Genomic DNA, 16,174 nt, shown 5'->3' on the forward strand with positions numbered 1-16,174 from the left:
TTGGGGTTTGTCCCTTGCTAGCACCACATCTTGCGTCCTCTTGTCTTGGCTTGTCTTCTATGATTTATGTTTATGTTCTATCTGCAGTTTACTTTAATGCTGATGTGATTGCTAATTTGGAAAAGATATTGAGCTAACTGTGAAAATTGAAATAAATTGCTCTAAGCATAGAACATACCTAAAATTAACATGGTATTAGAGCTGAAGTGAAGACAATGCCCAAGCAAGAGTGAAAGAGCAATCACCGAAGACAGTCGGGAAAGGACAAAAGGATTAGTGGATTCCTCATCCCTCTTCAAATTCACCGAGGGTGAAGTCGAAGCAGAAAATATTATCAGAATGGTGCAGCGAAAGTTTCTGATGGCCTACCTAAAGATCACTTCAATGGGAAGTCCGGATCTAAGGGTGGAAGGAAGGGCATATGCCTTGGTTGCAATAAGTTCAGCCATTATGCGAATGAGTGTTTGAATGGCAGAGACACATCTCTTGATGAAGATAACAATCATTCCAGGGACATCTTCAATGATCAAAGGAATGACAGATAATGCAGGTCATCAAGGAAATGGCTGACTCTTCAAAACAAGCAAGGAACCCTAGGTATGAAGAATAAAATGTTGTTTTTGATAAGATAAAGAAGTGTTATCTTGTATTGGCCCTCTCCTTCAGATTCTTTGGGAATCTGGCTTATTGATTGTAGTGCTTCAAGGTACTTCATCGGATAGTAGGGTGCACCCTCTAATTTGGTAGAGATGGAAACAATCGTGGGATTATACTTGGAGTCGATGCCACCTATCCCAGAAAGGGTGTAGGGAATGTTACCCCTCAATTGAATGAGGGTAACTCGATTCATTTACAGGATCTCTTTTATGTACCTGATCACAAGAAGAACTTGGTGTCCATTTCGGCAATGGAAGTCAAAGGTTACAAGGTGGCACTCATCGATGAAAAGGTACGTGTTTGAAAATAGAACTTTCAAAGATGTTTTTGAGTTCAGGGTTGTATCAAGTTGCAGGAAGTCCACTGGGGACCATGTCCATTGACACATAGCACCGGAGGTCTATGAGTCAAATGGTGACAGGGATGCCTAAATTCAAAAAGAGCATGAAAGTACATGTCTGAGATATACCGAAGGAAAATATTACAAGGGGACCATTCCCCTCATGTAGCAGGGCCACAGGTTTGGAACAACCCGAGGGGTTTGAGATTCATGATCAAGAATCTACGTATGCAGGTGGAAGAAAGCCCTATATGGCTTGAAGCAAAATTCCCTGGGCGTAGTCTGAGGGGATTGATAGCTATCAGATGAAGCTAAGATTCACTAAGAGTGAAGCCGCTCCAAACCATTGTTTGAAGGTTGTGGATGATAGACCTCTCATACCAGCACCTTATGAGGACGACCTATTTCAAACAGGTGCAGACCCCCTCACTTGTAGAAGTAAGAGGGAGTTGGATTCGGATGTGGAATGGTAAACTGCAAGCCCGTGACTACCTCGAGGATCTTAACTTTCAGAAGTTATATGCTGATGATGGTGGACCAGATTTGGGAAATGCCTCTGAGTTCCATAAACTCATTTGCATTGATGCTCTTGGTGAACTTCTGTCCAGACATATGTTTTGTAGTTAGCATGGTGAGCTCATATTTGGTTGAGCCTCACTGGATTGGTGCTAAGAATCTTCTGAGGTATCTTCGGGGCACAATCTCTCATGGATTGAGATACACTGCCGGAAATATGAAGCTACATGATTTTTTGAATGCTGATTGGGCAGGCAGTGTGGAGGATCACTAGAGCACTTCTCAACATTGGTTCTCTTTGGGTTATGCTTCGATATCATGGATGAGCAGGAAGCAGAAGTCGGTTGCTATAAGCATCGCCGAGACCGAATACATAGCTACGAGTATGATCTCGTATGAAGCTGCCTAGTTGTGGAAGCTCTTCAGTGAGCTGTTTGTACACATGATGAATACCACTGTGATTCTCTGTGACAACCAGAGGGGGGATTCGATTATTGAGGAATCCCATATTTGATGATTGTTCCAGCAGATAGACATCATATACTGTCTTATCTGGGATATGGTAAGTTGATGAGCGAGGAGGCTCCATCACATTGAGATTGATGTACAGGTCATAGACATTTTGTCAAAGCCTCGGGAAAGGTCAAATTTGTGACTTTCCCCAACGACTTGGAGTCGTTAAGAGACCTTCTTATAAGGGTCCTGCATGTTGCATGCATTGAGCTCTGGGAGCTCTGGGGTACTTACTGGAGAAACATACGACCACAGGGCGACTCACCCTCCCCTGGTGGTGCGCTATGTATAGGATGATAGGTTCAACCTTCCCCTGCGATACCTCGTGGCGACTATGGAACAAGATGATTAGTTCTCCTGTGGGCTGGGATGATTAGTTCTCCCGTGGCAACTGTGGAACAGGATGATTAGTTCTCTCGTGGCAACTGTGAAACAGGATGATTAGTTCTCCTGTGGGCTGGGATGATTAGTTCTCCCGTGGAAATTGTGGAACAAGATGATTAGTTCTCCTGTGGGTTGGGATGATTAGTTCTCCCGTGGCAAATGTGGAACAAGATGATTAGTCCTCTTGTGGGTCGGGATGATTAGTTCTCTCGTGGCAACTATGAAACAGGATGATTAGTTCTCCTGTGGGCTGGGATGATTAGTTCTCCCATGGCAACTGTGGGGCAGGATGATTCGTTCTCCTATGGACAGGATGATTAGTTCTCCTGTCGAGGCAGCCTACCCATGCAGTTTGGGACTCATGGGAAGTACCTCTCATCTGATCAATGAGCAAGGAAATGGGGTTAGGGACCATAGTAGTACTATCAATGGACGCATCGTTGTATCTACCATACTCCCTACGCTAGGATGACCTCCATTGATCTGGGATCAGTATGAGTGGTTTGAGACACTCTCTTGTGATATTGATCTGGGATCAATGAACCGATTTGGGATCAGTATGAGTGGTTTGAGACACTCTCTTGTGATATTGATATGGGATCAATAAAACTGACTTTGGGTCAGTAAGAGTGATGTGACACACTCTGCTCAGATGAAACTGACTTCGGGTCAGTAGAGAATGGTATGAGACATTTTCGATCAATTCTTCTTATTCATGGTTCAGCAGAGCAGAGCAAAGTAGAGCTCAATAGAGCTCAGCAGAGCAGAGTAGTGCAGGGCATTGATGGCAGAGATAGTACAGTCGGACATATGGATCAACAGATGGAGTTCTCCCTAGATGAGAGGGAGTGTTAAAATTGGCAACTAGGGCCAAACTCCATGTGGGTCATCTTATTAATGGAAGCTGATATTTTTCTTGGATCCCTCTCATCGAGAGGTGTATGATTGAACTAAAGATCATTCGATTTTGATAAGTATTCATGGAGATATGAACTTATTTGTGTCATGGGACAATTCATCAAGGTCGGACATCAACCAAATAAACCCCACTTGTGGTCAACGTTTTAGTATAAATAGAGGTGGTCTTCAAGTCATTTTCAACACACTTGGGATCTCTTCCTCTCTACTTGTCTTTGGGTTTTAGTAGGAGGATAGATCCTAAGGGATAATGCTGCCCTACTCTAGAGGGCAGAAGCAGAAACAGCTGGAACAGCCGAAACAGCCGTGGCTACCAGGAACTGCCGAGAACTGCCAGGAACTGCGAGAACTACCAGGAACTGCCAGGACTGCCGGGACTACTGGGGACTACCGGGACAACCGGGACTAGCCGGGACTACCAGGAACAACTGGAACTGCCGGGAACAGCCGGAACTGTTGGGAACGTCAGGAACTGCTGAGAACTATCGAAGCATCTGTCTCTGAAGGAGAGTAGCATGCAAGGGACAACTAACTAACATTGGGACAGTTGTATGGTACTTAGCAGTAAATACACCAAGCATGCAATGTTACGACTAGCATGTAAGCGTCAGCTAGCATGCAATGTTACGACTAGCATGCAAGGGTCAGCTAGCATGCAACAGCAAGCATGCTAAGGACAACAAGCGTGCTAAGGACATAAAGCATGCTAGGGACAACAAGCAAGCAAGGGATAGCCAGAGCATAGGTCAGTACGGCAACATGGTGTAGCAATGGCACATAATGCAGCACAGTGATGGGTACAGTCATGATTAATGAAGCGTGATGAGATGCAGCATAGTGATGATGGGTGCAGCATGGTGCAGCGTGGTGAGGTGCAGCATGATGATGAAATGCTGCACAACGATAGGTGAAGGAGTCACGTTGGAGAATCAGTTGAAGCCGCATATCTTCAACTGATCTCATGTATCATCTTCTTAGAGATGATCTATGCTCTTATCTAGATAAGTCAAAGTGTTGACTTCTGTTGTAAATGTACTATCTCTCTCTCTCTCTCTCTGCTGAACTATTGAAGAACATATAAGAAGAATTGATCAAGGGTTTCCCCACATTGGGGTTTGTCCCTAGCTAGCGCCACATCTTGTTTCTTCTTGTCTTGGCTTGTCTTCTGCGATTTATGTTTATGTTCTATCTGCAGTTTACTTTAATGTTGATGTGATTGCTAATCTAGAAAAGATATTGAGCTAACTGTGAAAATTGAAATAAATTGCTCTGAGCATAGAACATACCTAAAATTAACAAAAGGAGATGTGGGATGCATTGTCAACGCTATATCAGGGATTTCCCGAGCAACGAAAGATGTACTTGGAGCAAAAGATATGATCAACGCAAATGCAGAAGGGGGAACACATTGATCCGATCTTTGGAAAGCTTCAGGAGACCCGTGACAAGTTGGCAGTTGTGGGGTCTACACCTTGGTCTTCCAAGATGGTAAGACTGGCCCTAAATTTGGTTTAAGAGGAGTGACAGGTATTTGTCCAGAGCATCCTGGGCAGGGAGAACTTGCCGGACTGGGAAGGAAAATGGGCAACTCTTAAGCAAGAGGAGCTGAGGAGAGACTTGGTCAAGTGTAAACTTGACGGAAGCAGCAGCAGTGGGCCAAAGCCCAAGGAGGATGAGAATTCAACCCTTGCATCCAAGGGGCAGTAGGAGCAGCAACGGCTAAAGAAGGACATCTCAAAGATTAAATGCTTCAGGTGTGGTGAATATGGTCAATATGCTACACAGTGTCCTCTCAATAAGAAGGGCAAGGATGAGAAGCATGATTCGAAGGCTGCATCTGCGAAGATTGAGGAGGAAGAGTTTTCCATGACAGCCGAGATACCTCCAGCAAGGAGGTGGGCTAATTTAGAGCTATAGTTCAAAAGAACTACAGATGGGCAGGATCCTTGAGGAGTCCACCTCTTGGATCAATACCTTGCTACGGGAGCCCAGATCAGAAGTAGCAGGATGGACTAGTGTCAGTTGGTTCAGAGGGGTGCCAGGAGTGACAGATGCAGTTTACATAGTGTCCTCTCAAGAAGAAGGACAAGGATGAGAAGCATGATTCGAAGGTTGCATCTGCGAAGATTGAGGAGTTTTCCATGACAACCGAGATACCTCCAGCAAGGAGGTGGGCTGATTTAGAGCTATAGTTCAAAAGAACTGCAGATGGGCAGGATCCTTGAGGAGTCCACCCCTCAGATCAATACCTTGCTATAGGAGACCAAATCAGAAGTAGCAGGATGGACTAGTGTCAGTTGGTGCAGAGGAATGCCAGGAGAGACAGATGCATTGGCTAGGAGCGCCAAAGACTGAGCAACGCAGAGTAGAGTTGGCAGTAGTGCAATTGGCATAGAGCAGAGGTCAACAGTAGCACAGAGGCTTCAGAGGGTCAACACAGAGACTAGCAGCAGTCAAACTCTAGCAACGAGATGCATCATACCAAACACTTGTTCAGTAATTTGGGATGCTTTTTCATTGTTGATGCAGTAGCAGCAACAGTTGGAGAAGGTTGCAGTGTTGGCAGTGGTAGGGCCAGCAGCAACACGAACACATAATTTTAGAGGGAGTTGCAGTACGTATGCAGTGTTGACAGTGGCAGGGTCAACAGTAGTACAGAAGCAGCATTTGCGGCTGTAGTTGGTGGATAGGATGTCAGACATCAACAGTGCAAAGGGAGATGTTACAGAACATGGTGATTCTTCAGTAGGTTGCATTGTTAGAGCACATTCCTTGTTAAGAGGGATTTCTGATTTCTAGTAGCATCGGATGTGCTCCAAGTCCCAAAATTTGCAAGGAGGCTTAGACACATGCATTCTCCAATACCCAGAAACCGCTTTGGGAAACTCCACCTTCTCGTGGCGGAAAAAGTCGTTTGTGCGGACACAACTGACCTCCCTAGGAGTCTAAACTCTCTAGCGACAAACAAGACAAAATGGAGTGATCTTTCTCTAAATATACCTTTTATAACATGAAAACTACGAGTGTTTAGGCTTACCTTATTCCAAAACGCTGTTGTTGTAGTCTGTCCTTGCCGATCCGGATGAGCTCCTCCTTCATGTCAATTCCTGCAACCACAAACAATCAAACAATTACCAAGCACTTGTATTTCATATAATAAAACATATATTCAACATGCAGACCAAGGAACACATGAAATAACTCATTAACACAAGCTATTGAGAAAAATAAACCAGTTTGTATTAATAACGAAACAAAGAAACTCTTACAACCTGGCCTTGGTGTTGTGCAAGTTCCTCCCAGGGTCCATCAAGGGTTTTCCTCTACTTTGACAAAGCTCACCCACTTCCAAGTAGAATCAAGCAAAGACAATCTCTCCTCACAAGGCTCTAAATGGGAGTCCTAATTCCTGCAGCGTTTACCCAAAGAAAATGTATAGCTCTAACCTCTCCTCCCTCTGGCTCAATGTCTTTATTTATAGTGCTGTAAAGAGGTTATTCAGGTCCACTATCAATGGGATAATCCCCCTCTTTGGGTGGGATAGCTCCCTTATTGATGGGATAAGTTCCCCCTTAATAGAGATACATGAACCAACTGGAGGCGCATCCATTTCATCAAACCGACCTCTAGAAGGTTTTAGAAGTAACCACAAGTAACTTTTTTAAGATGAAACTCGCGCATTTTGCCTTTTACAGAAGGACGCACCTGTCCCTTAATATACAGAGCGTCCATGGACGCAGCTTTTGTGAACATGGTAAGCGTCCCCGCAGGTAAGGCTAGAGAGAACCTGCGACCCCAGAGATAAACACATTTTTTACAAGACTTTCTCTCTTCTTTGAGTTTGAGATGGATAGCAGAGGCATAAGACTTGCCTAAGAGGGTAGCATGACTGTTGATTTGAGCCATACTAACTGTAAGTGGTCATGGTGACATTTTTTAGTGTAACAGATTGCCCCCTAAAGTGCGAAGCCTGGAATAGATTAGGGTTTTGTAATTCTAGGAAGGGTGAAGCGCTTTATCATTTCAAGGATTGTCTTGTGGATGACCTGGTTGGAACCTGCAATTTTCAACACAAAATACATGTATAAGATTATATCATCACTGAGGTAGGCATTCCCATACTCAGATTCAAAACTTTAACTAATGGACTAACTATTCTGATACAGGAATGATCTTGCAGTACATCATTTTTATAGACTTTTGTAGACGCAGTATGGACGCAGCCATCTGTTTATGATTAGTCTACATAGACAATGAATACAAAACTCCTCGCAGCCTGGATGGTAGAAACTAGATCCAGGGTCTTCACTTCTACTTCCCGAATTGGTACGATTCTAACCATGTGATTAAATGATTTGATGTCGAACATGTTAGAAACCACTTGATTATCAGTCGATGATGTGAACTGTTAACAAGCGTGAGAGAGACCACCAGTAATGTCAATGGTTCTCAAAGTACCAAGCACAACCCGTGAAATGTGAATAGATGTTTTGATGTCGAACACTTCACGGAACCCTTTGATCGAAAGTCAATGATGTAAACTGACGTCAAAGGCGAGAAACCTGCCATTGATGCATGCAGACTTCAAGGTACTGTCGATTCCTAAGTCATCTTTCTAGATAATGTGTCGATGTCAATAGAAAGTGACTCGTTGCAGGCAAGCCTGCAACACGAAATCATTGTTCAAGTTGAAGAAATGTTGCTGTAAGGACTGACTCAGGGATGGTCAAATGGATGACAAGTATTTTTGCAGATGAAAGTTTTGCTTGCAGACCTCTTGAACACATAACGACACGACAGATGGTTTGGTGACGAATAACTCAAAGTTAATCCCCGGAACCAGGTTAAAGATTTTCAAAGTGGTTTGGTCAACTGTGAGGTAAAAGATTTCCCAACCCAGGTGAATGAAAAAGTGTCGTGTTCAAGAGCGGTAATAAAGCTTCTTTTGAGACAAAAGGTAACAAATAGGCTCATTCTTCTCTCTTTTCCCCCACCATTTCTGGCAAGTACCTCTTTATTTTTAACAAGCTTGAGGAGGATAACATATGCTTGATTATAAGCTCATCCTTCGGACGAGTCCAACCTAGTTTAAATTCGAACCCTAGGAAGGAGTGGTTCGTTCCTGTTTGTAATTGAACAGGTCCTTTACTGTAAAAGTTTAACGAGCCCAGTATAGGAGAAACTCGGCGTTTTTCAATTTTAGAGAGTCTGAAAAACTTAAGGAAACTCCACGTTGAACTTTTTCGTAAATTTGTGTCCCTCAAGCCCGAAAAAGTATAAAATAATACCTGGGGGAACCGCTTGATCTTGCGACCAAGGAGTACTTTCATAATAGTGTCGTCGACCTGAAAAGTAAAAAGCGATCAAGGACACGCCGTTTTATTTCCTTATCGAGTTTGAAACGACAAAAACCCGGCAATCTTTTCCTGATTTTACGGTCAGAAAAGAGCTAAAAGGGGACCGTCTTTTAATTCCGTTTTAACGAGTGTAAAAGAAACGCTCGGCGATCTTTTCATGTTTTAGGAGTCAGAAAAGGGCTTAAAAGATGACTCTGATATTTTTATTTGTGAAAAATGACAATTTCCCTCGAAATCCCTTTGTCCTGCACAAAAGCAACACATTACTCATACCTGTTTAAAATGGGCAAAAATGCGTCGAAAAACATCTTTTCATGGTAAAAAATGAACTAATTCATCCAAAAAACCTATAAAAAGACCTTTTACCATGTCATTTTTACCGTTTGACTTTGGAGGTTGAAAAAGGAGCTTTTGACAAGAAACTTCCCGTGGTCGCTGCGGAAAATCTGACCGTCGGAATCGAACGCCGTCTCACCCAGGTATTTTACACATCCTACTCTGCATTTCTATCCGTTTAGAATTAATTTTTAGGTCTTAGTTTCATTTTTTGGGGGGGTTTTGGTTTTGGAATGCGCCTCTCGGCGGACGCAGGTGCCCTTCGGGTGACCTGCGTCCCCCAACTTTTTCTCATATGGGAAAACGGTCGGAAGACGCAGCTCGCCTTCAGGCTAGCTGCGTCCGGACGCCCTGTGCTACAAAGCCAGGGTGCGTCTTCCGAGAAGTGCGCATTTCAAAACCCCAACTCCCTCAAAAACCTACCAAAAATCCTCAAATCAATTTCTAATTGCTATTTTTAATATGCAGGGCATTAATCATGTTAGACTGGAGAGAAAGAGAGCATGTAGAGGAAGATGAAGCTGCAATAAATCATCAACCTTCCCTGGATGCCCTAAGAGCATGCGGATTATACAAATATTGGACCATACCGGGCATGAGGGGCCAGGTAAGATTCTTGGAATGGCTGGTTGAGCGATGGAACGTTCAAGAACAATGCTTTTACATAGGAGGGCACCAGCTCGAGATAGAGCCCTCGGATGTATACTTTCTCACTGGCTTGCCAAACAGAGGCGAGCAACTCAATCTTGCGGGGACTAGGCCGGGTGGCCAACCCCTTGATAGTCTCCGCGAGGATTGGTGCACACGTGGGGCTCACCATTCAAAAGGCATAGAGATAAAACACATCACTCTGCCTGAACTCAAAGTCATAGCGTTCACGGTCACCAGAATTTGCGGCGCGGCCGCTTTGCACATTGCTTCCGGATCCCAAATGCGGATGGCAATTGACTGTTACCAAGGCACCATTTTCAACTGGTGTGAAGCTGTGTCGGCTCATATGAAGAGCCAACTGACCAAGGCAAAGAACGGACGACTAAAGACTTTTGGATATGGGCCTATAGTCGTGAGCTTTGCCTTGGAGAGAGTTCCAATGCTGATCCCTCAGCAACTCACTGTTGATATCTCGGGTCCTCGGGAGCCAAAGCTGATACGATGGGTTGCGGTGATGGCCCGGCATCCTGACGAGGGTGCGGCAGTGGTTCGATTCTCAGATAGTTACTTTCACTGGTTAGAGGACCAGCTTTTTGTGATACAGGACTTTCCGTATGCCGGAATGGATTTCAGAGGTGATCCGGACATGGTTCTTCCACAGGGAGAACAATGGGACGACAGAGGTACTTTTATTTTCACAAGTTTTCTAATTATGTATTTTTTTTTTATTTTTCATATATATCGTCTTAAAACTAACAGTAAAATTTTCAAAATGCAGATGTTGGTCCACAGCGTCCAGCCAACCTCCGGCCTTATGATAGACTACATCCAGCTGCACCGGTACCGGCCCCACAGGACGCGGCTGCAGACGTACTAGCTGAGTTGGAGCATGATCTAGAGCGTCTCACGGCAGACATACCTGAGACTACTATGGACGACATTCCTATCAGGCTTCAGCGTTTTGTAGTCGCGGTCCCTGGACCGTTTAGGAGATTTTTGCGTAAGGTAGCCCGCGCAGTGGTGTCATACAGAGAGCACCACCAGTGATTGACTAGTCACTTTTGTAGTCACATGTGACATTTTTGACTTTTTGTACTATCATTTTGCCGATCATAAGGTGTTTTCAACCTATGATCGAAGACGATGTATATATTTTTGACACACTTTTATCTATATATATATCATTATTACCGGCTTATCCTGTTTAACATGTATGATGAAATGTTTTTAAGTTTACTTGCATGATTATTGTAAATGTCTGTCCAACACTCGAGAAGCAATTGCATCTGCTAATGTATTTAAGGACCTTGGAATATGTTGATATTCAATGTAATCAAATTCACGTTCCAAGAGACGCACTCTCAAAAACAATCTCAATAACACAGGATTTCTAATGGCATAAACTCTATTAAGCTGTAATACAACAAGTTCAGAATCTAACCTCACTATCAAACGTCGAATTCCAAATGAAATAGATTCGGATAATAATTCAACCACTGCACTGTATTCTGCAATGTTATTCGTTGTTTGACCGAGGCTTACCCCATGCATAGAAACTAACTCGTCAGAGGGCGAATAGATAACCCAAGCTGCGGAAGAGATATTCCGTGTATTACGACAAGCACCATCAGCAAATCCAATGTATGTTTGGAGAGGCGTCGACATCTACAATATCAAGAGTAAAACCAAGATAAGCCAAAATAACGACGAAAAACCACACTCTCTAAGTTAAGCACACTGACTAAACTAACACACTTGCTAGCTAGAAAGAAAGTCTAACCTATCTAAAAATTTCTCCATACCCATCATTTTAAGCATAATACCTCTTTAGGTAAAGTCCATTTCTGGGTTTACCCAAAGAGTCCCCATCAAAATCAACTAACTCATAAGCCCCTTTTGCTAGCTTTCGCTTTACAATGTAGGGCCCATGCCACATGGGAACGAATTTTCCGGCACCTAGCTTATCGTTAGCTTGATCATATAATAGTACTAGGTCTCCTTCCGAAAAACTTCGAGGGGTTACATTTCTATCATACTGAGCTTTCATTCGTTTCGCGTGAGTCTCGATTGCCAATGTAGCGTCACGTTGAGTCTCATCTAATTTAGCCAAGTACAATAAACGCTTCTCCTCTTCGGAAGTAGCTGGAAGTAATTCGACAGCCATTTGAAGTGATGGGATTTCGCATTCAATGGGTAACACAGCTTCTAAGCCATAAACTAGCTGGAAAGGAGTGAACCCTGTTGAATTTTTCACTGAGGTTCGGTATGCCCATAGCGCTGAAAATAACATGTTGTGCCAATTTGACCGATGAACACCAATGGTTCGTCGGATCATGATAACTAGAACTTTGTTGATAGACTCAACCAAACCGTTGGCTTGCGGATAATAAGGAGTAGAGCTATCGTGGCGCAAACCAAGTTGGCTTGTAAGCTCAGTCATCATGACGTTTCGAAAATGGCTCCCATGGTCAGTAATGATTGCTTGTGGGACACCAAACCTAGTTATGATATGATTGAATACGAAAACTGCAGCTGTTTTGCCGCTTGCGTCGAATGTAGGCATCGCCTCGGCCCACTTAGTAAAATAATCAACCGCAAGGATGATATACGCATGCCCCCCGGCCGAGTGAGGGTTACAAGTAATAAAGTCGATACCCCATTTGGCGAATGGACCAACGGCAATTATAGGGTGGAGAGGAGCAGGTGGAGCGCGCATCTTGCGATCAAACACTTGACAGTTGTGGCACTTCCTGACTGCAATGATACAATCCTTAAACATAGACGGCCAGAAATAGCCAGCGCGCAACACCTTCTGAGCTGTGGCATACCCAGACATATGACCGCCACATGCTCCAGAGTGACAATCATTCAAAACCCTTTCAGCCTCTTCGTGAGTTAAACAACGTCGAAAAACTAAGTCTGCCCCCCGGCGATAAAGTGTATCTCCAATAATTTTGTATGGCTGGGATTGAAACCGAATTTTTCGACGTTCTGCTTTGGAAGCTTCAGGCCGAAAGGTTTGGGTTTGGAGATAAATGATTATATCCCCGTACCACGGATCTACAGTACTGATGAGAAACAAAGATTCATCCGCAATGGACTCTTCTGCCACAGTCTCTGTGTCAGCACTCGAGAAATCACACATCAATTCCGCAAAGACTAAGGATTTCTTAGACTTGGACTTCTCGAACTCCAAGTCGAACTCTTGCAGGATGACAATCCATTTAGAGTACTTGCCCCCTAGCAGTTGTTTTGTCAAAATATAAATCATAGGGTTGCAATCCGAAATAACCGTAGTTTTACGGAGAAGAATGTAGTGACGGAAACGCTGGACAGCTTGAACGGCTGCCAGGGCCAATTTCTCCACATACGAATATTTTAGCTCAGTGGGATTCAAGGTCCTACTAAGATAATATATCACATGCTCTGCTCCGAATTCATCTTCTTGGACTAACACCATTCCAATGGTGGAATGCGAAGCCGCGAGGTATAAGAAGTAGTCCTGGTTGTAGTTGGGAGGATGCAATAACGGTGCATGGGTCAACGCGTGTTTAAGTGCATCAAAAGATTGTTGGGCAATCTCGTCCCAAAAGAATTGTGTGTCCTGTTTCAACAACCGTGTAAAACCTTTAGTGACCTCGGCGTAGTTTGGGATGAATCGGCGTAAAAAGTTTGCTTTCCCTTGCAAACTTTGGAGTTGGCGCAAACTCGAAGGAGGAGGCAATTTGATGATAGCCTCGACTTTCGAGGGATCGACGCGAATGCCGGCTTTTGAAACAACAAATCCCAGCAATCGACCTGTTTCTATACAGAAAACACACTTGTGGGGATTCAACCGAATTCGATAATGCCTACACCTCATAAAAATTGCTCGTAGGTGGACAAGGTGATCAGCTCGATGTAAAGAATGAGCAGGCAAATCATCGAGATAGGGTTGCACAATGTGCTTGATGTCATGAAATGCATAAGACATTGCCCGTTGAAAAGTGGCCCCGGCATTCTTGAGCCCAAAAGGTAATTTGCAATAAGCAAACGTTCCCCATGGACAAATGAATGCCGTTTTTGGTTGGTCGGCAGGTAGAATATTGATTTGATTATAGCCCGAGAAACCATCCATGAAGGAAAACATTTCACTTCCAGCACAATCATCAATAATTTGATCGATATAAGGCGTAGGATAGTTGTCTTTTGGACAAGCTCGATTGATATCCCTATAGTCGATACAGATTCTTATTGTTCCTTGTTTTTTATTGACGGGAACAATATTCGATACCCAATCCGTTAACGGGATCGGATAAATGAAACCTGCTTTCAACAGCTTTTCGACTTCTGCTTTAATCGCAGCCGCTTTTCGAGGGTGAATCTGACGCAACCGTTGCCGAATGGGTTTAGCATCCGGGTAGGTTTTGATTTCATGAACAACAATGGCAGGATCGATTCCTGGCATTTCCTCGTAAGACCAGGCAAACACGTCGCGGAATTCTTGGAATAGGGCCTTGTAAGTTTGGATTTCTTCTTCTGTACATGAGGCACCTATATGAATGTTTTCCTCGATTCCGGGCTTTACTGAAATATCAATGGGAATAGTACGAGAAATATTCCCTAAATTCAACTCCGAATCAGAATGTTTCGTTGGATCCTGAGCGTCTTTGACATATTCAGCGGTAAAGATAGATGAAAAATCATTTTCAAATGCATCATCCTTAGGTAAAAACGAAGATCTGTGATGGAGATCCTCCCATGGTAGATTGTCTACACTTAGGATTTCGCGAAGCTGTTCGTCAGATGACACGACTTCGAGAAACGCTATCCGTTCTAAGGGTGAGGTGAAAAGGGATTCTTCACTGACCACATTCATTTGGTCGACTTCGGTTGAATGAAAATCGGTAAAAGACATAAGAGCTTCATAAGCAATTTCATACGGACTCAATGGCATAACATCACCGAATGAGTCTATCTCAGAGTCAGATGGAACATACCAAGGATCATCATAAATAATGTTTTCTGACGTGATCATATGAATTGTTGCAAACGAAGGTTCTACGCTGAGAGGAGGGAGAGGAAAAGTTCCCAGTAAACCGGAATCCTTAACTAAACCTACACCAACGTCCTTATAAGGGATTGTCGTCTTACCAACATGTTGGATACTCTCTGAAGAGGCTGGGTCGGATGAAAAGTATGTCAGCTGATCAATAGTCACGATCTTACCGTTATGTGGAAACTTAATTACTCTGAAGACCGATGAAACGACCGCTGTCATAGCATATGACCAACTTCGACCCAAAAGAAGGTTGTAGTCTAGAGGGGCATCAACCACTTCGACATCCAGACTAACGGTTTTACCTTCAACCCCTATAGGTAATTCTTGTAGAATACCAAACGGACGGAACCCACGGCCATCAAAGGCCTTAAGGATAGTGGGGGATTGGTTCAATGAAGGAGAGCCAAGCGATCTCCAACATTGAATCGACATAATACACGTGGAAGCTCCCTCATCAATCACAGTCCGATGAATAGGCCTGTTTTTGACTATCACTGGAATTTGGAAAGCCATTTGATGGGGGAGACGTGGCGTACTATTTTCTAGATCAAAGATCATTAGGTTCGGGTCCTGAACATCGACAGCTCCGATAGCCGACAAAAGCAATTTCCGTTGTGCTGGGCATGATTGCAGCACTTCGAGTGCCGACATTGCTGAAGGTGAAACAGCTAAGTCCTCAACGATGTTGTAGTTCTGGGCTGCTCTCGCATGTGGATTGAAAGCAGACCTTCGAAGTACACCCTTGGCGGGCGGCTTAATCACTAAGTCTGGGTTAGGTTTTTCGATCTGTAGTGGATCGGAACCAGGAGCTGAGGTTGACGGGTTAGAGTGAGAAGATTCTGCTTCCTTGCCATCAACAGGAGCCTTACTACCATAATCTTGCGATCGAGTCGCAATCCTCACATGAGACATCATCAAAATGGGTTCTTCACTGGCATTTGAAGAAAAACCTATCATCTTATTTTCCTGCTCCGGAAATGGATTTTTTAACACAGCAGGAGTGGGAGAACCTTTGACTATTTTCACTACCTCGGCCCGATGAGGGCAGTCTCTCGTAAAATGATCTTCTTCACAAATGAGACAAGGATATCGAGGTTTGCGTTTTTCGTCATTGGTTTCCGACTTTTCATTTTTCTCCTTTGGAGCCTTGTCTGCTTTAGTCTTCTTCTTTCCTTTCTTCTTCCCACCGTTTTTGATTTGGCCGTAGATGACTCTACAGCGTGAATATCGGCGGTAAGTTCAGGAGAAGACTCTCCTGTCGGGGAATCGGGCAAAGTGATAATAGGAGTAGTTGAAGCCTTGGAAGACTTCTTCTTGCTCTTTGTAGTCACGATACCAATCATACCATCAGCGGCATGAGATCCCGAAGGAGCAGCAGCGATTTGGTTCGACTTTGGAAGATCCGAAATCTTCTCGTGTAATGTACCTGACTGCGTGTAAACTAAGTCAAGGTATTGTGCC

The sequence above is a fragment of the Pinus tabuliformis genome, chromosome 3_2, assembly GCF_031772625.1.
Source record: "Pinus tabuliformis cultivar Carrire ecotype Pingquan chromosome 3_2, CPIR1, whole genome shotgun sequence".
Lineage (NCBI taxonomy): Eukaryota > Viridiplantae > Streptophyta > Pinopsida > Pinales > Pinaceae > Pinus > Pinus tabuliformis.